This window comes from Erythrolamprus reginae, chromosome 7, assembly GCF_031021105.1.
Source record: "Erythrolamprus reginae isolate rEryReg1 chromosome 7, rEryReg1.hap1, whole genome shotgun sequence".
Taxonomy (NCBI): domain Eukaryota; kingdom Metazoa; phylum Chordata; class Lepidosauria; order Squamata; family Dipsadidae; genus Erythrolamprus; species Erythrolamprus reginae.
Window position 1 is genome coordinate 7,180,217 of NC_091956.1, and position 20,267 is coordinate 7,200,483.

Genomic DNA, 20,267 nt, shown 5'->3' on the forward strand with positions numbered 1-20,267 from the left:
CATTTTGTACCATACTTTCATTAATGGGCTGCTGCCCCCATCCCCCATGGGATAATGCAGTGTGGGTAGTAAGTTTATGCACTATTTATTGAATACTTTAAATAAACGATTTTCTCTATCACACAATACTAGGACGAGGGGGCCCTCCCTAAAGCTCATAGGTAAGAAAGTGGGGACAAATAAAGGGAAATATTTCTTCATCCAGAGGGTCATTGGTTTATGGAATTCACTTCCAGAAGAGGTCGTGACTGCTGTCAGCCTGGAAAGCTTCAAGGCAGGATTAGACAGATTCATGGATGCCAAGGGTATCATAGGTGGTTATTGAAACGGATGTACATGTGCCGCCTCTATGTTGGTTGAGGCAGGCAGGATTCCCTTGGGTACCATTGTTGGGGGTGAAGGGAAAGGGAGGGTTTTGCCTTCTCTTTCCGCTCAAGATCCCCACGGACAATTGGTGGGCCACTGTGGGACACAGAATTTATCTATCTATCTATCTATCTATCTATCTATCTATCTATCTATCTATCTATCTATCTATCTATCTATCTATCTATCTATCTATCTAATTTGTATGCCGCCCCTCTCCATAGACTTGGGGCGGTTCACAGCAGTGATAGAAACAATGTACAATACAAATCTAATAATACGAAGTTAAAAACCCATAATTTAAAAAACATGCACACAACACACCATACATAAATTATATAGGCCTGGGGAAGATATTTCAATTCCCCCATGCCTGGCGGCAGAGGTGGGTTTTGAGAAGTTTACGAAAGGCAAGGAGGGTGGGGGCAATTCTGATCTCTGGGGGGAATTGGTTCCAGAGGGCCGGGGCCGCCACAGAGGAGGCTCTTCCCCTGGGTCCCGCCAAACGACATTGTTTAGTCGACGGGACCCGGAGAAGACCCACTCTGTGGGACCTAACCGGTCGCTGGGATTCGTGCGGCAGAAGGCGGTCCCTGAGATATTCTGGTCCGATGCCATGAAGGGCTTTATAGGTCATAACCAACACTTTGAATTGTGACCGGAAACTGATCGGCAACTAATGCTGGACTCGATGGGCTTTGGCCCCATTCAACGTGGCTCTTCTTATGTTCGGTTGATTCAGTGTTCTAAAGTACAACTATACCCTAAACACATGTGTTAAGACTTCAGATTCACGGTATAAGTGATGAATAGGTCCCCGGTCTTCCCTTTAGTACTGATTAATTAGAGAAGCCCACAGATTGGTGATTCCAATGAAGGACTTTCAGAATATATGGCGACGTGTTGAGGCAGAAGCATATTTATAGAGGGAGGCACTTGACAAGGGTTGACAATCATCGGTCATTAGAGCCCTTTGCAAGGTCTCTGCTACTCTAGTGGGAAATCACAGCCAAGCGGAAGTCTGCATCGCTGCTGTAGATACAAGGTAGAGGTAAAGGTTACTCTGTCAGCAGTAAAGGGCAGCCATTGGCACCCCTACCGGAATGCTCCGGTGGTGATGGGGTGCATGCGGGTTGAAGCACAGCGCTAGAGGCCAGGGCCGGTGGTGCAGCATCTCCATTGAGCCCGGACCTGAAGCGCCACAGGCACGGCCCATGGCACCCACGGTGGCTGCTCCTCTCCGGACCTATTACAAATCTAATAAATAACAATAACAACAATAACAACAATAACAACAATAACAACAATAACAACAATAACAACAATAACAACAATAACAACAATAACAACAATAACAACAATAACAACAATAACAACAATAACAACAATAACAACAACAACAACAATAACAACAATAACAACAACAACAATAACAACAATAACAACAATAACAACAATAATAATAACAATAATAATAACAATAATAACAATAAATTGAAGAGGAATTATAAAAGAACTATATAAGACCAATTATGAAATGTAAATGTGTTAAATGTATATGAATAACTGCATAAAATTTGATAAGAAACATTTGAGATTGGGGTAGCTAAGAGAGAAATAAGATATTTCTCTCGTTTTATATGGTGCTGTTTCTGGTTTTTTATTTTATTTATTTATTATTTATTTTTATTTATTTATTTGTCCAATACACAATGAGGGTTTTAGTGGGTATATATATATATATATATATATATATATATATATATATACACACACACATAGTAAAATACATGATGAAGGTTGTAGAGGAGATACTCATAGTAAAATATATCTATGAAAGAATAGAAAAGAGACATAGAAACATAGAAGACTGACGGCAGAAAAAGACCTCATGGTCCATCTAGTCTGCCCTTATACTATTTCCTGTATTTTATCTTACAATGGATATATGTTTATCCCAGGCATGTTTAAATTCAGTTACTGTGTCTTTACCAACCACGTCTGCTGGAAGTTTGTTTCAAGCATCTACTACTCTTTCAGTAAAATAATATTTTCTCATGTTGCCTTTGATCTTTCCCCCAACTAACTTCAGATTGTGTCCCCTTGTTCTTGTGTTCACTTTCCTATTAAAAACACTTCCCTCCTGAACCTTATTTAACCCTTTAACATATTTAAATGTTTCGATCATGTCCCCTCCTTTTCCTTCTGTCCTCCAGACTATACAGATGGAGTTCATTAAGTCTTTCCTGATACGTTTTATGCTTAAGACCTTCCAAGAAGATATAGTAATAGAACATATCAATGAAAGAATAGAAGAAGAGATATAGGAATGGAAGAAAGGTATAGGAGATATAGGAGTTTTTTGTTTTTTCCCTTGTTTCGGTCTGTTTTGTTTTTTGTCTGGGTTTTTTTGTCTCTTCTTGTTGACTTCCTTGCCTGTTATTGCTACCATTATTATGATTATATATATTGTAAGTTATTTTTGTAAATACATTACGCATTTTCACTCCTCCACTTGAAACAGAATGCCCTATGTAAGCAGACTATCAATCCTAGGTCTTGAAAGCTTAGAACTACAACGCCTAAAACACGATCTAAGTATTGCCCACAAAATCATATGCTGCGACGTCCTGCCTGTCAAGGACTACTTCAGCTTCAAATGCAACAACACAAGAGCACGCAACAAATTCAAACTTAATATTAATCGCTCCAAGCTTGACTGTAAAAAATATGACTTTAACAGTCGAGTTGTCGAAGCGTGGAACTCATTACCGGACTCAGTAGTGTCAACCCCTATCCCCCAACATTTCTCCCTTAGACTATCCACGATTGACCTCTCCAGGTTCCTAAGAGGTCAGTAAGGGGTATAAGCACACTAGCCTGCCTTCCGTCCCCTGTCCTATTGTCTCTCCTTATCTCATATATCATATACCTTTTCTTCCTTTCATATATCTTCTCCTCTACTTTTATATCTTTTCTTTATATATAATACCTCATGTCTATCCTCTTCAATATGTACAGTGTTCCCTCGATTTTCGTGGGTTCAAACTTCACGGAAAGTCTATACCACGGTTTTTCAAAAATATTAATTAAAAAATACTTTGCGGGTTTTTTCCCTATACCACGGTTTTTCCCACCTGATGACATCATATGTCATCGCCAAACTTTCATCTGCCTTTAATAAATTTTTTTTTAATAAACTCTATGTTCTGTCTGGGTTCCTCCAGAGGCAAACACCAACCCAAAAAGAGAAGCCAGACACAATGGTAAAAATCAAAGGCAGTTTATAGAATTCAAAGCAAACACAGGTAACAGAAAATGTCCTTACAAACAGGAACACACTGGAACTTCAAAGATGTTTCACGAAGGCCATGAAGTAAAACAGGATTCTTGCTGTCAAAAACAACGCTGGAGATAACAAACATACGCCTCCCCCAAGTCTTCCAGTCTTCTAGGCCACAAGCCAAGATCAGAGACGCCGAGAAGCAAAGCAGGGTCACAGAACTTCCAGTTGATAATGCTCCACATGGCTGAAAGGGCTGGCCTGCCTTTTAAACCCTGCTGAGGAGAACCACACCCAAACCCAGCTGTTGCCAATTCAGTGATGCCAATACCTTTCTAATTGGTCCCGTCTCTGAGCTGCACGTCGCTGTCTCATGTCAATTATAGCCTGTGCTTCCTCATCCAATGAGGCCAGGCTACTGGCTGGGGAGAGGGCCCCCCCCCGGGGCTCTCAGGCTGCTCCCCCTCATCCTCTTCCTGACTTTCCTCTCCCCCGTCTGCCTGGTCCTCCCCCTCCTGTTCACTGTCCTCTTCCTCCGGGCCTGGACCCAGCAGAGATGCAGCCGGTCCCTGAGCAGCCTCAGGCTGAATCACAACACTTTAATAAATAAACATGGTGAGTAACAATCTGAATGGTTGCTAAGGGAATGGAAAATTGCAATTTAGGGGTTTAAAGTGTTACGGGAAGGCTTGGGATACTGTTCATAGCCAAAAATAGTGTATTTACTTCCGCATCTCTACTTCGCGGAAATTCAACTTTCGCGGGCGGTCTTGGAACGCATCCCCCGCGAAAATCGAGGGAACACTGTATCATGTATTGGAAAAAATAAGTAAGTGAGTGAGTGAGTGAGTGAGTGAGTGAGTGAATGAATGAATGAATGAATGAATGAATGAATGAATGAATGAATGAATGAATGTAGCTTTTTAAAATAAAATATATTGGGGGCTCATTTGTGGTTGTAATGTGATGACTATCGTATAACCAGCCCTTTTCTGAGTCCTCCAACAGTTGAATCTCTTCCCTGGTTTTCTCCGTGTCTGAATATCTGCCTCCCCCTCCCAAAAAAGAATGCTTTATTTTCCCCCTCCAGCCCCCACCTGACGGGGGAATTCAAAAGAGACAAAGGCTCCGCTCCTAGACCAGCCCACAGCCCCCATAGAGCGAGCACTGCCTTGTCTGGAGACCCGGGAATAGGTCCTGTCTGGGGTTTGTCTAGGGGGGAAGTCGCTTGCCAAAGTTGGTGGAATTCGAAGAATGCCCGCGGCATGCTTGAACGGACAGCTTTAGAGTCCGGCAGTAGGAATGAATGCCATCTCTCTCAGGTTCCATAGCAACCTGCTGGCCAACAATAAACCATATATATGTGTGTGTGTGTGTCACATGTTTTTGCTGAATTTAAAATTAAGGGAGACTAGGATAGAAGATTGACGGCAGAAAAAGACCTCCTGGTCCATCTACTCTGCCCTTATACTATTTCCTGTATTTTATCTTAGGATGGATATATGTTTATCCCAGGCATTTTTAAATTCAGTTCCTGTGGATTGACCAACCACGTCTGCTGGAAGTTTGTTCCAAGGATCTACTACTCTTTCAGTAAAATAATATTTTCTCATATTACTTCTGATTTCCCCCCAATAAATAAATAAATATAAATATAAATATAAATATATATATATATATATATATATATATATATATATATATATATATATATATATATATATGTAGATTGTTCTGAGTTCGGGTTTTGCCCTGTGTAATGTTTTGCATGTCTATGCGACGTTTCGGTGAAATCACATTCACCATCATCAGGCTGGAGTTCCAATCTTTGTGTTTTTGCAAATGAAAAACACATTTGCAAAAACACAAAGATTGGAACTCCAGCCTGATGATGGTGAATGTGATTTCACCGAAACGTCGCATAGACATGCAAAACATTACACAGGGCAAAACCCGAACTCAGAACAATCTACATACATATACCCGTGAAAATTTACGAAAACATATATATATATATATATATATATATATATATATATATATATATATATATATATATATATCAAAATAAATAAATAAAGGGAACACTCAAATAACACATTCTCGATCTGAATGAATGAAATATTCCCATTGGATATTTCATTCGCACAACTATTCTATTTGCACAAAAGCGTGTGAAATTGACTTTCAATCAGTGTTGCTTCCTAAATGGATAGTTTGATTTCATAGAAGTTTGATTTACTTGGAGTTGTATTCTGTTTTTTTAAGTGTTCCCTTTATTTTTTTTGAGTGGTGAGGGAGAGGGGGGAGAGGAAGGAAGGGAAAGAAGGAAAGGAAAGGAAGGGAAAGGGAAGGAAAAGAAAAAGAAAGGAAAGGAAAAGGAAGGAAAGGGAAAGGAAAGGAGGAAAGGAAAAGGAAAAGGAAAAGGAAAAGGACAGGAAAGGAAAGGAAAAGGAAAAAAGGAAAGAAAAGGAAGGGAAGGGAAGAGAAAGGAAAGGAAAAGGAAAAAAAGGAAAGGAAAAGGAAGGAAATGGAAAGGGAAAGGAAAGGAAAGGAAAGGAAGGGAAAGGAAAGGAAAGGAGGAAAGGAAAAGGACAGGAAAGGAAAGGAAAAGGAAAAAAGGAAAGGAAAGAAAGGGAAGAGAAAGGAAAGGAAAAGGAAAAAAAGGAAGGGAAAGGAAAGGAACACAATTTAAAATAATGCTGGAAGTGCTTCTCCACTTATTGGTGGATTTATGAAAGAGGTATCAATTTTATTTAAACAAATTCATACATCTGTCCAGTCCACACACAGCTCTCTCACGTATGAAGTCTGAGACGTCCCAGACATCAAAGGATTATCTGAAGTGGCTGATACCCAACCAGATCTGTTTTGGTCATCCGGAAGCCAAAGCGGATAATTTTGGTGCAAGATGATCTTGCTGTGTAAGGGAGATATGGGAGATATCTCCTCCAACCGAGAGTAATCATTGTCACCCGAGGGCTGTCACGTTTCCTGAAGGCAAATTGGCCGCCGCTGTCTCAGGTTCCTGAGAATAATTTGGCCTGCGGGCCGGTGGGAAAGTGAAGCGAATTGCTCGGGGTTTTCAACAGGGAGGTATCATTTACTCCTCGTAGGCAACCTGCAGGGAAAAAAATGTTGTCATGGCAAAGAAACAAATGTGGAATCTGTCTTCTCGGCCCTAACAAGCAAGACTCACAAAATCAAACCATTTATTTTTTTTTAATTGAAAGAAAACAGCTTTTGAAGACAGAGCTGGCCAGTTAACAGTGTTAATATTTTATTTATTTTATTTTTATTTATTTTATTTATTTACTGGATTTGTATGCCGCCCCTCTCCGCACACTCGGGGCGGCTAACAACAGCAGTAAAACAGTACAACAAAATCCAATACTAAAAAACAGTTAAAAACCCATTATATAAAAACCAATCATACATACAAACATACCATGCAGAAAATTGTAACGGCCTAGGGGGAAAGTGTATCTCAGTTCCCCCATGCCTGGCGGCAGAGGTGGGTTTTAAGCAGCTTAGGAAAGGCAAGGAGGGTGGGGGCAATTCTAATCTCTGGGGGGAGTTGGTTCCAGAGGGTCAGGGCCGCCACAGAGAAGGCTCTTCCTCTGGGTCCCGCCCAGCGACATTGTTTGGTTGACGGGTCCCGGAGAAGATCCACTCTGTGGGACCTAACTAACCTATTTTATTGATTGATTGATTTTGTCCCTTACACAATGAGGTTTTAGTGGGTATACACATAGTAAAATACATAGTTAAGGTTATAGAGGATATACTCATAGTAAAATATATCTAAGAAACAATAGAAGAGAAGATATAGGAATAAAACATATCAATGAAAAAATAGAAGAAGAGATATAGGAACAGAAGAAAGGTATAGGAGATGTAGGAGAGCAATAGGACAGGGGACAGAAGGCACTCTAGTGCACTTGTGCTCGCCCCTTACTGACCTTTTAGGAATCTGGATAGGTCAACCGTGGACAGTCTAAGGGTAAAATGTTAGGGGTTTGGGGATGACACTACGGAGTCTGGTAATGAGTTCCATGCTTCAACAACTCAGTATTTTTTACAGTCAAGTTTGGAGCAGTTAATATTAAGTTTAAATCTGTTGTGTGCTCTTGTGTTGTTGTGGTTGAAGCTGGAGTAGTTGCCAACAGGCAGGACATTGCAGCAATACTTAGATCATGTTTAAGACGTCTTAGTTCTAAACTTTCTAGGCCCAGGATTGAAAGTCTAGTCTCGTAGGGTATTCTATTTCGAGTGGAGGAGTGAAGGGCTCTTCTGGTGAAGTATCTTTGGACATTTTCAAGGGTGTTGATGTCTGAGATGCGATAGGGGTTCCAAACAGATGAGCTGTATTCGAGGATGGGTCACATGGCCGGCAAGCCACACCCACAAAATAAGCCACTCCCACAGTGTGGTAATAAACAAGCCACTCCCGCACGACATGGGAGGAAGAAAACTGGCGGCGAGGTAAGTTAGAACCCACCTCAGCTGCAGCAGTGAAGGGCTGCAATTTTTTTTACTACCACACTGTGGGTGTGGCTTATTTTGTGGGTGTGGCTTGCTGGCCACGTGACCAGGTAGGAGTGGCTTGACGATCATTTGCCCGGGGTCAATTACGTCAAGGGTTTGGGTTAGGGTGCCTGGCCTCTCCTCGCCTCAAAGAGATACGATTTTCCTATCTATTTACTATCCAAAATATAGTCTTTAATTCTATGTATATATGCCATTTGTGTATATACATATTATACACCGGCACACAAAAATATACATTATCTACTATATACAGTAAACTGTATGTGTATGTACACACACACGCCCACAACTCTTCTAAAATTATACACATTCAACCTCATTTACCATGATAGGAAAAACATACTCAGAGCCCAGAAGGGGGGGAAAAATGAAAAAAATGAAAAAAATTATACCTGTTCTGTGTAGCTGACCGTACCCGTAGGAGCCCATCAAATGATTTTTTTTTAGATTTGATTTGATTTGATTTGATTTGATTTGAATGCCACCCCTCTCCGAAGACTTGGGGCGGCTAACAACAATGAAAAGACAATGAAAACAAATCTAATATTAAAAATAATCTTAAAAAACCCAATTTAAAGAACCACTCATACATACAAGCATACCATGTATAAATTCTATAAGCCTAGGGGGAAGTGAAATTTCAATTCCCCCATGCCTGACGACAGAGGTGGGTTTTAAGGAGCTTGCGAAAGGCAAGGAGGGTGGGGGCAACTCTGATATCTGGGGGGAGCTGGTTCCAGAGGGTCGGGGCCGCCACAGAGAAGGCTCTTCCCCTGGGCCCCACCAAACGACATTGCTTAGTCAATGGGACCTGGAGAAGGCCAAATCTGTGGAACCTAACCGGTCTCTGGGATTCGTGCAGCAGAAGGCGGTCCCAGAGATATTCTGGTCAGGTGCCATGAAGGGCTTTATAGGTCATAACCAACACTTTGAATTGTGACCGGAAATTGATCGGCAACCAATGCAGACTGCGGAGTGTTGTTGTAACATGGGCATACCTTGGGAAGCCCATGATTGCTCTCGCAGCTGCATTCTGCAGGATCTGAAGTTTCCGAACACTCTTCAAAGGTAGCCCCATGTAGAGAGCGTTACAGTAGTCGAACCTCGAGGCTGCAGGCAATGAACCATTATTCCTTCCCTCAACTAAAGATAGCAGAACACGTCCAAAAGTTGCTACTCCCAGGGAGAAAATACAACGTTGTGATTCCAAAACCTTGTTTTGTGTTGGCTGTGTTTGTTGTAACATAACACCACTAGAGGCATTAGCTCTGCGCTTTGGTCTTTCAGGGTTATATTTACAAACCTCATTTGAAACAGCAAATAATTCATAACCACCTGGGTCAAACCAGGAACTTTTTTCAGTCTGGATTTGTGAGCGAATTGTGTCCTGTTGTGAAGTAACTCACAGGGTGGTGTGTGGGAGAAAACTTGTTTATTTTAGAGGTGGATTGCTGTTGAGGTCTCTGTATTTTTCTGGGCACAGTTTCAGTAGAGCAAAAGGGAGTTTATTTTTATATGCCTTTATCAGTCCTAGATTAATGCTGTTCATTATAAAAGTGTTTTCCCTGGCTTGGGACTCAACTGAAAGTTTGTCGAGAAAGAACAAACACTTTTCTCTCTCTCTCTCTCTTTTAATGATCTGCTTTCTCTCGTCTTTATGATCTTCTTTCTGCTCAATTCTAAGAGACATAGCTGACCGATGATATTTAAATTGTTCCAGGGCATAAACTGTCCTCTGGAAGATTTAAATTAATTGCTTGATATAGCTAAAAGACATTGTGCATCGGAAAATGTTGTGTGACCCAGCAGGCTGCTGCGGTCAAGGGCTAATGTATTCTTTTGTGGCCTGACCACATTATACAGTATCCGTTTTGATACTAAGCAAAAATGTACAATATTCTGCTAACCTTAGCTCTTGGGCTAAGTGTTGGATACATGTTGGGCTATTGTTAAAAGCAAATTTGGGTACAGAGAAAGCATAGGTCAGTGATGGCTAATCTTTTATGGACCGAGTGCCCGACCCCAGCACATATTCCTGTCCCCATTCACACACACACAAACACACACACGTACTATTATTTTTTCCATCTTTCCTAATACCTATCTCTTCCCACTTATAATCAAGTTACATGTATCTTTACGATTTATATTGTTTTGTTTCTTAGTATCCTTTGATTGCTTATTAGTAGCCTATGACTATCACTAAGTGTTGTATCTTATGATTCTTGATGAATGGGTTTTTTTTGGTAATAATTTTTATTAGTTTTCACATTTCCATATCTTAACATTTCCAAAGCAGATCTACATCCATCCATCCATCCATCCATCCATCCATCCATCCATCCATCCATCCATCCATCTATCTATCTACACTGCTCAAAAAATAATAATAAAGTGTCCACTTAGGAAGCAACGCTGATTGACAATCAATTTCACCTGCTGTTGTGCACATTTAACTTGGTACAGAACAAAGTATTCAATGAGAATATTTCATTCATTCGGATCTAGGATGTGCTATTTGAGTGTTCCCTTTGTTTTTTGAGCAGGGTATATATACATTGTTATTAATGCTTGTAGTATATATATATGTGTGTGTGGTGTGTATGTGTGTGTGTGTCACATGTTTTTTTTTGCTGAATTTGAAAATTAAGGGAAACTAGGATAGATCTATTTCGGCCTTATTTTGGCCTCATCAGCTAGACATACCCACTGGGACTTGAACCTGCAACTTTTGCCTTGTAAGGCAGAGAATTATCCTCTAGGCTACAGTGTCCAATCCCTTCAGCTCTGCACCAGGGAAGGGCTACATATTTTTGTGTCGAATCACCCTGGTGTATTGAAGGAACATCACAGCTCCTTATTTGCCTCTCGGCCCAACCCAGCCCAATATTTATATAGATAGATAGATAGATCCTTCAACTAAATGTGATTCCACCAACCAATCAAACCATTAAAACATAGCCACCCAATCTATTTGCTACATTCAAACCAAATCTCCACCCCCACCACTATATATAAGGAACAAATGGCAGTTGCAAACAAACTATATTTACAGCAGCACGAAGCTTATAACTTCAGCCTGATGATGGTGAATGCGATTTCACCGAAACGTCACATAGACACTCAAAATATTACACGGGGCAAAACCCGAAGTCAGAACAATCTACATACATATACCCGTGAAAATCTACGAAAAACACACACACACACACACACACACACACACACACACATATATAACATTGTTTTTTCTTCTTGTCTTTCTTCCACATCCATCTATTAACTCTTAGTCTTTCTTTCTTTTTTTTGTACATTCATACCATTTATTCCATATATTGTGATACTCAGAGTCTTTTTGACCGTTCAGTTCCATCGTTAATCTGTTCATCTCAGCACAATCATAATTTTTAAAAATAATTTCCTTCTCCACAGGTGTCTGGGAATCTTTCCAATGTATTTTTTTATGTACACTGAGAGCTTATACACAGAAGACAAATTCCTTCTCTGTCCAATCACCCTTGGCCAATAAGAATTCTATTCTATTCTATTTTAATTTTCTATTGTATATTCTGTTATATTCTAATTTTCTATTCTATTCTATTTTAATTTAATTTTCTATTCTAATTTTCTATTCTATTTTAATTTAATTTTCTATTCTAATTTTCTATTCTATTTTAATTTAATTTTCTATTCTAATTTTCTATTCTATTTTAATTTAATTTTCTATTCTATATTCTATTCTATTCTATTCTATTCTATTCTGTTCCGTTCCGTTCCGTTCCGTTCCATTCCATTCCATTCTATTCTATTCCAGTGTTTTAACAGGTAACAAACTAAGCAATTAAAAACAGAAAAACAAACCTAGTTCCAGTTAGATGTCGAAAGCCAAAGTGGGTGCCCCCTTTTGATCCAAAGGAATTATAAACGATAAATGTGGTCAGGCCCAAGCATATCTTGCAACTCCTTTTTCCTGCTTGTCAATTATTCTGATTATCTCATCCAGAATATCTCTGATGAATGCCGCATCATCAGAAACAGCAGATCTAACCTTGCATTAACTCATCCTCTCTGGCAATTTCCCAAGGTTGCATCCTCCCAAATTCCTATACTGAGAGAGTTTGCGCAATAATTAGCAGCAAACAAATAGTTTTATAGCGTCCAATGAATTTTCCATTGCTGTAACCACAATCCAGGGACGGGTGTGTGTGTATTAAACCTTCAAAGGTCCAAACCAGAGAGCAGAATGAATTTTTAAAAATATATGTACCGATTAGGGCAGTGTTTTTTCAAACTTGGCAACTTGAGAATGAGTTGGTCTTAACAGTAGAAAGTTACATGTCTTGCCAGATTTCAGACTCGGGATGAGAGAATGAAAAGATTTTTAGAAAGCTTTTCGTGATTGCAAAGTTAGGTTGGCGTTGCTTTACTGATACCAGTTTTGTTGCAAAAACTAGTTGTGAAATAGAGGCAGGGGTGAAGTTCAGGAGGTCGCTTTTTTTCAGTGCTGTTGTAAGTTGAGGACTGCCTGTATTATAACTAAAAATATAGTGAAGTATAGTAAATAAAGTTCATTTAGTATCATCACTGAAAAAAGCAACTTATGAGCATTATAAGGGCAGCATAAGAGGGGCGGCATACAAATCTAATTATTATTATTATGGAAACTGCAGTTTAATGTTTCCAAATGTAAAATAATGCACTTGGGGAAAAGGAATCCTCAATCCTGAGTACTGTATTGTATTGTATTGGCCCTTCTGTGTTAGCAAAAACTTCAGAAGAGAAGGATTTAGGGGTAGTGATTTCTGACAGTCTCAAAATGGGTGAGCAGTGTGGTCGGGTGGTAGGAAAAGCAAGTAGGATGCTTGGCTGCATAGCTAGAGGTATAACAAGCAAGAAGAGGGAGATTGTGATCCCCTTATATAGAGCGCTGGTGAGACCACATTTGGAATACTGTGTTCAGTTCTGGAGACCTCACCTACAAAAAGATATTGACAAAATTGAACGGGTCCAAAGACGGGCTACAAGGATGGTGGAAGGTCTTAAGCATAAAACGTATCAGGAAAGACTTCATGAACTCAATCTATATAGTCTGGAGGACAGAAGGAAAAGGGGGGACACGATTGAAACATTTAAATATGTTAAAGGGTTAAATAAGGTTCAGGAGGGAAGTGTTTTTAATAGGAACGTGAACACAAGAACAAGGGGACACAATCTGAAGTTAGTTGGGGGAAAGATCAAAGGCAACATGAGAAAATATTATTTTACTGAAAGAGTAGTAGATCCTTGGAACAAACTTCCAGCAGACGTGGTTGGTAAATCCACAGTAACTGAATTTAAACATACCTGGGATAAACATATATCCATTGTAAGATAAAATACAGGAAATAGTATAAGGGCAGACTAGATGGACCATGAGGTCTTTTTCTGCCGTCAGTCTTCTATGTTTCTATGTTTCTAGATAGAGAGGGCCGAAAACCCTTATAAAGCAGTCTACAAATCTACGCGCCATCGCTATTCCTGTTCAATCCCAATCAACACATTTAATTATCTGAGTTTCATCACATTAGAGCGATGAAAATATGCACAGCCCTGGGAATCGTATGTCTTTAATCCCTACAGGAAACATCCAGCTGCTTATTTCAACGCCGGATCGGAATGTGGGGGGGGGGGTTACCTTCCCCCCCCCCGTCTCTCCACTCAAAGTGCTGATAGCATTTCAGGTTTCCTGTCTGGAAGCCTACAGAGGAGGTCTTGTTCCTCAAGAGACAAGGCAACTGTTTTGATTTCCCTTCTCGGGCTCATTAACATTTTTTCCCCCACTTGTAATGAATCCAGAAAGTATGTAAAGTCTCCATCTTGGGTGACCCCTCCTGGGTGTGTAGGTGTGTATGTGCATGAGGCTAGAGCAGCCTGTGTAGTTATTCAAGAAAACAATAGAGCCGTGATTTCCAACCTTTTTTGAGCCGCGGCACATTATTTACATTTTAAAATCCTGGGGCACACCACCAACCAAAATGACACAAAATGACACCCTAAGACACTCTCCTCTCTTTTTCCATCCGTCTCCTCCCCCACCCTTGTGTGTGTGTGTGTGTGTATACACACTCTTGAACCATTTCCAAAAACAGGTGAGGACTGGGTTTTTTCTCTTATTCTTTGGGTGCTTTTTATCATATGCTTTAAATCAAGAGTCACTTCTCTCTCTTTTGTTTCTCTCTCTTTCCTCTCATTCTCTGCCTCAATCATTTTCTCATTTCTCTTTTTTCCTCCCCTTTTTGCTCATTTCTCTCTCCCTCTCCTTTTCTCTCTCTCTCTCTTGCTTTCTCTCTCTCTCTCTCTTGCTTTCTCTCTCTCTCACTCTTGCTTTCTCTCTGTTTATCTTTTTTCTCTCTCTCTTTCTCTCTCTCTCTCACTCTCTTTCTCTCTCTTGTTTTCTCTTTCTCGTCTCTCTCTCTTTTTCTTTCTTTCTTTCTTTCTTTCTCTCTCTTTCACTCTCACTCTCTCAGCAAAAAGTTGCGAGACCGGAACCTGAGTTTCTTTCTTTGCAGCACACCTGACCATGTTTTGCGGCACACTAGTGTGCCACGGCACACTGGTTGAAAAACACTGCAATAGACGGTTTGGAGAGAGTCAAAGGGGTATTAGGCGGCTCGCGGCTCCCAAATATCCTCGGAGATCTTATCTTTTTAATGAAAATAATTCGCCTTCACCTTCTTCCAAGCAGCCAGTCAACATATTTCTTGCTCCCCTGTGGTATTCGCTCACAGTGATTAACTCCAGGAGTGGAATTCCACCCACGCCATTCTCCAGACAGACCAAACTGTGCGAAACAGGATTGAGGTTATATTTCACTCCCCTTGAATACAGGTGATCCTTGAGTAACATGGCACTGGACCAGATTACCTCCGGGACCGTCTTCTGCTGCATGAATCCCAGCGACCAATTAGGTCCCACAGAGTGGATCTTCTCCGGGTCCCATCAACCAAACAATGTCGTTTGGCGAGACCCAGGGGAAGAGCCTTCTCTGTGGTGGCCCCGGCCCTCTGGAACCAACTCCTCCCAGAGATTAGAATTGCCCCCACCCTCCTTGCCTTTCGTAAGCTGCTTAAAACCCACCTCTGCCGCCAGGCATGGGGGGAACTGAGATGCACTTTCCCCCTAGGCCTTTAAAATTTTATGCATGGTATGTCTGTATGTATGATTGGTTTTTATATAATGGGTTTTAACTGTTTTTTAGTATTGGATTATACTGTTTTGTTACTGTTGTTAGCCGCCCCGAGTCTGCGGAGAGGGGCGGCATACAAATCCAATAAATAATAAATAAATAAATGAATGAATGAATGAATGAATGAATGAATGAATGATTGATTGAATGAATGAATGAATGAATGAATAAATGAATGAATGAATGAATGAATGAATAAATGATTGATTGAATGAATGATTGAATGATTGAATGAATAAAGAAAGAAAGAAAGAAAGAAATGAAAGAAATGAAAGAAAGAAAGAAAGAAAGAAGAAAGAAAAAAAGAAAGAAAGAAAGAAAGAAAGAAAGAAAGAAAAAAAAACTAACTAACTAACAACCGTTCGGTTAGGGACCGTTCAAAGATATAATGGCACGCAAAAAATGTGACTTATGACCAGGGGTGGGCCATCATTCCTGGCGCTACTGGAACGGGGCGGGAGCGTGTGTATGCGCCTTGTGTGCAGAAATCAGCTTCTGCGCATGTGCAGAAGCCAGATCTCATGTGAGGATGCTCAGGTGCAAGATTTCCAGGGATTTTTGCTTCTGCGCACGCACAGGAGCAAAAAAAATGGAAATAGACAAAAATAAAGTAAGTGGCTGCTCGCCACTGTCCACCGCCGTTCACCCCGCTTGCAGCCGTTTGCCCTCCCCGTGCCTCTTGCAATGGCTCCCCCCTCCACTGCCCGCTCTCCCATACCGCCGCTCACCGCCTTTTGCCCCGCTAACCGCCACTCGCTCCCTGTGCCTCTCGCACCGGCTCCCCCTCACTGCCCGCTCTCCCATACCACCGCCCACTGCCTTTTGCCCCGCTCGCCACCATTCGCCCCCCGTGCCTCTCACGGTGGCTCTCCCCCACTCTGCCACTCCGGTGGGTCTTATACTCCGAAAAATACGGTACTCAAAATTTCCACCACCGGTTCTCCAAACTATTCAAAACTTTCCGCTACCGGTTCTGTGAACTACTCAAAATTTCCACCACCGGTTCTCCAGAACTGGTCAGAAGAACCTGCTGAAACCCACCTCTTGCCTCCCTAAGATTATGGTGGTCCCAGTGGACAGCTCCTTAAAATTACAAGAACATCTCTCAGCACACACCTCTGAAAAGTACACCTCAATGTTTGCACAGCGATTCCTGCCAAGGGAAACCAAACCCTGTGTTTTGTGGGATTTTTCCTTTTGGGTGTTGCGAGAAAGACTTTGAAACTGACCGGTTAAGTAAGCCTGTGCAGTAAGCTTGAATTCCTTAAATTTTCCTTAAGCAGAAGGATGAAGATATTCCAGACCTCTCGTGTCTCGCTGGGCCTTTCCACTTAAATGCCTTATTCTTTGGAATTTTGGCCACCTGCTTGTGCGCTGTGTTTAAAGAAGCATTCTTTTCAGCTCAGAGTGTGTGTGTGTTTGTGTGTGTGTGCAGGCGTGCGCCCTTGGTCTTGTTGCTTTGACACTGGGGCCTTGTTGCCTGTGAAGAGAGACCGTAGGTTACCGCCGGCCAACTCTTTCCCTGCTCCTTCCTTTGGCTTTGCTAACTTCATTCTTGGAAACTTTCTGCAGTTTCCCAGGAGATAAAAACACAATTTTTGAGGGGCCTGAATAACTTCTGAAAACCATTCAGGGTGGTTTTGTGATGAAGGTTGCCAAGGGCTGAACTGGGGAATTGTCTACCAGGGCTTCACTTGGTGCAAATTGGCGTTGAAGATGGAAAGAAAAAAAATCCAGGGAGCAAATTTATTTATTTATTTGATTCTGTCAAGCAAGTATAGAATTATAGTTTGCATTAACATAACATAAGTAGAATGTAATAATAATTATAATAATAATAATTATTATTATTTATTAGATTTGTATGCCGCCCCTCTTCGAAGACTCGGGGCGCTCACAACAATAATAATAACAGTATAAAATGTAATAAATCTAATATTAAAAATTATCTAAAACCCATCATTTAAAAATCATACAACATAGTGATAGAAAGGACAAAAAGACAGTAGGACAGGGACATTAGGCACATAAGTGCACTTATGCACGCCCCTTACAGACCTCTTAGAAAAGGGGAGACGTCTAGGATGCTTGGCTGCATAGCTAGAGGTATAACAAGCAGGAAGAAGGAAATTATGATCTCGCTATATAGAGCGCTGGTGAGACCACATTTGGAATACTGTGTTCAGTTCTGGAGACCTCACCTACAAAAAGATATTGCCAAAATTGAACGGGTCCAAAGACGGGCTACAAGAATGGTGGACGGTCTTAAGCATAAAACGTATCAGGAAAGACTTCATGAACTCAATCTGTATAGTCTGGAGGACAGAAGGAAAAGGGGGGACATGATCGAAACATTTAAATATGTTAAAGGGTTAAATAAGGTCTAAGAGGGAAGTGTTTTTAATAGGAAAGTGAACACAAGAACAAGGGGACACAATCTGAAGTTAGTTGGGGGAAAGATCAAAAGCAACGTGAGAAAATATTATTTGACTGAAAGAGTAGTAGATCCTTGGAACAAACTTCCAGCAGACGTGGTTGGTAAATCCACAGTAACTGAATTTAAACATGCCTGGGATAAACATAGATCCATCCTAAGATAAAATACAGAAAATAGTATAAGGGCAGACTAGATGGACCATGAGGTCTTTTTTTGCCGTCAGTCTTCTATGTTTCTATGTTTCTATTGTAGATAATGTAAGGTTGAGGATTTTGGGGATGGGGGAAGAAACAACAGAGTCAGGTAGTGAATTCCAGGCGTTGACCACTCAATTGCTGAAATTGTATTTTCTGCAGTCTAGTTTGGAGCGATTTACACTTAGTTCGTATCTTAGTTCGTATCTATTGTATGCCGCCCCGAGTCTGCGGAGAGGGGCGGCATACAAATCTAAATAATAAATAAATAAATAAATAAATAAATAAATAAATAAATAAATAAATAAATAAATAAATAAATATTAGGTGCTCTTGTGTTGTTGTTAATGGTGAAGTAGTCACTAACAGGGAGCACATTATGATGTATGATTTTATGAACAACAGTTAAATCAGTTCAGAGGCGACATAGTTGTAACGTAATTTGTTTCGAATTTTCAAAAGTGTGATGTCCATTGCACAGCTTTTGTTTCTTGGACGACAGGCATAAAGCAATACATTGCTTCGAGAAGGGCGGCCTAGAAATCTAATAAAATCTAATAAATAAATAATTTTTTAAAAAACTTTTTTTCCCAAACGGCCGTTGTATGATTCACACACTCAACGAGTTAAACGCAGAAAGATTGTGACTTTACAACCTGGCGTTATGACTGTGTAACAATGGGGTTCTTTATAATATTTGGAAATCTTCTGAACAAATGCCGTTTAGTCTGGCTGGATTTTGCTCGCCAAAGGTAAACATAATAATAAAATAAAGGATATAAAGGAGGACAGAGCTGCCCTTCCTTCTTTCACACCTTTGTCCTCATAGTTTCTGACCCAGCAATTAACGAACAATAAATAACTTCCAACACACAAGGGCAGTGCTGACAATAGAGTAGCAATTAGTGCCCAATCCAGGTACAATGGTACCTCTACTTACGAACTTAATTCGTTCCGTGACCAGGTTCTTAAGTAGAAAAGTTTGTAAGAAGAAGCAATTTTTCCCATAGGAATCAATGTAAAAGCAAATAATGTGTGCGATTGGGGAAACCACAGGGAGGGTGGATGCCCTGTTTCCTCCCAAGAGATTCCTAAAGAGGCCCCACGGAGGCTTCTCCCTGCCTTTTCCGGCCCTGTTTCCTCCCAGGAGATTCCTAGAGAGGCCCTACAGAGGCTTCTATCCCGCATTTTCAGGCCCTGTTTCCTCCCAGGAGATTCCTAGAGAGGCCCCACAGAGGCTTCTCCCCACCTTTTCTGGCCCTGTTTCCTCCCAGGAGATTCCTAGAGAGGCCCGCAGAGGCTTCCCCCCACCTTTTCCGGCCCTGTTTCCTCCCAGGAGATTCCCAGAGAGGCCCCATGGAGGCTTCTCCCTGCCTTTTCCGGTTACAGTTTTGGAGGCTTGAGTTTGTAAGTGGAAAATGGTTCTTTAGAAGAGGCAAAAAAATCTTGAACACCTGGTTCTTATCTAGAAAAGTCTGTAAGTTGAGGTGTTCTTAGGTAGAGGTACCACTGCACTTTGAGTTGAATTCTGATTTAGTTTGAATTCCACCTGGAACCTTGACAATTTACTTAACTGTCTCGCGTAGCAACAGAAGGTCCATTGGGGACTACCTACACTTTAATCCTCGTAACATGGAACCTGGGGTTCAGCTACCTTCTCATCTTAAAGTGAAAATATTTATTTATCATATTGGTATAACCACCTGTTCTGTCGGGCTCTCTGGTACACTCCTCCCAAAAATTCACAGGTACAAATTTCAGATACACACACGTTTGAAAATTCAAAACAATGTTCTTTATAATGAAAATTCACATAAACTAAGCTCTCTTTTGGTATAGCAAAGAGCACTGGTCTCCAAACAAACTGGTAATTTGTACAAGTCCCTTATCAGTTCTGTGATACTTAGCTTGCAGCTGTGAGGCAATTCACAGACCTTTTTCTTTCACAAAGAGAAACACACTTTGCTCTGGTTTAGTTTCAAAACGGGGAAAAATCAGCACACAAAAGGTCAAAGTCAGTAAAGCAGTCATGAAAGACAACGATCAGATAATCCTCCACAATGGCCAAACCCACAGGCTGCTATGTATAGCAGTCTCACTAATGACCACAGCCCCACCCAACCACAGGTGGCCTCATTTTCTTTGATAATAATCTCTCAGTTGTTGCTGCCTATGCATCGCTCTCCGCATGCGTGGCTGTATCATTAACTC

The 20,267-nt window shown here is 40.9% G+C and overlaps 1 protein-coding gene across 3 annotated transcripts in view; it reads left to right on the forward strand.

The window, feature by feature from the left end:
• Window positions 1-20,267, forward strand: part of SHROOM3 (shroom family member 3) — a 200,128-nt gene that overhangs the window by 41,621 nt on the left and 138,240 nt on the right. Inside the window, exon 1 of one of the 3 annotated variants that reach the window (XM_070756915.1) lies at window positions 4,228-4,264. The exons of the other annotated variants lie outside the window; for them this stretch is intronic. The gene's annotated coding sequence lies outside the window, so the exon portion shown is untranslated. Of the gene's footprint in view, window positions 1-4,227; window positions 4,265-20,267 lie in introns of those variants that run through there. 3 annotated transcript variants of the gene reach the window in all.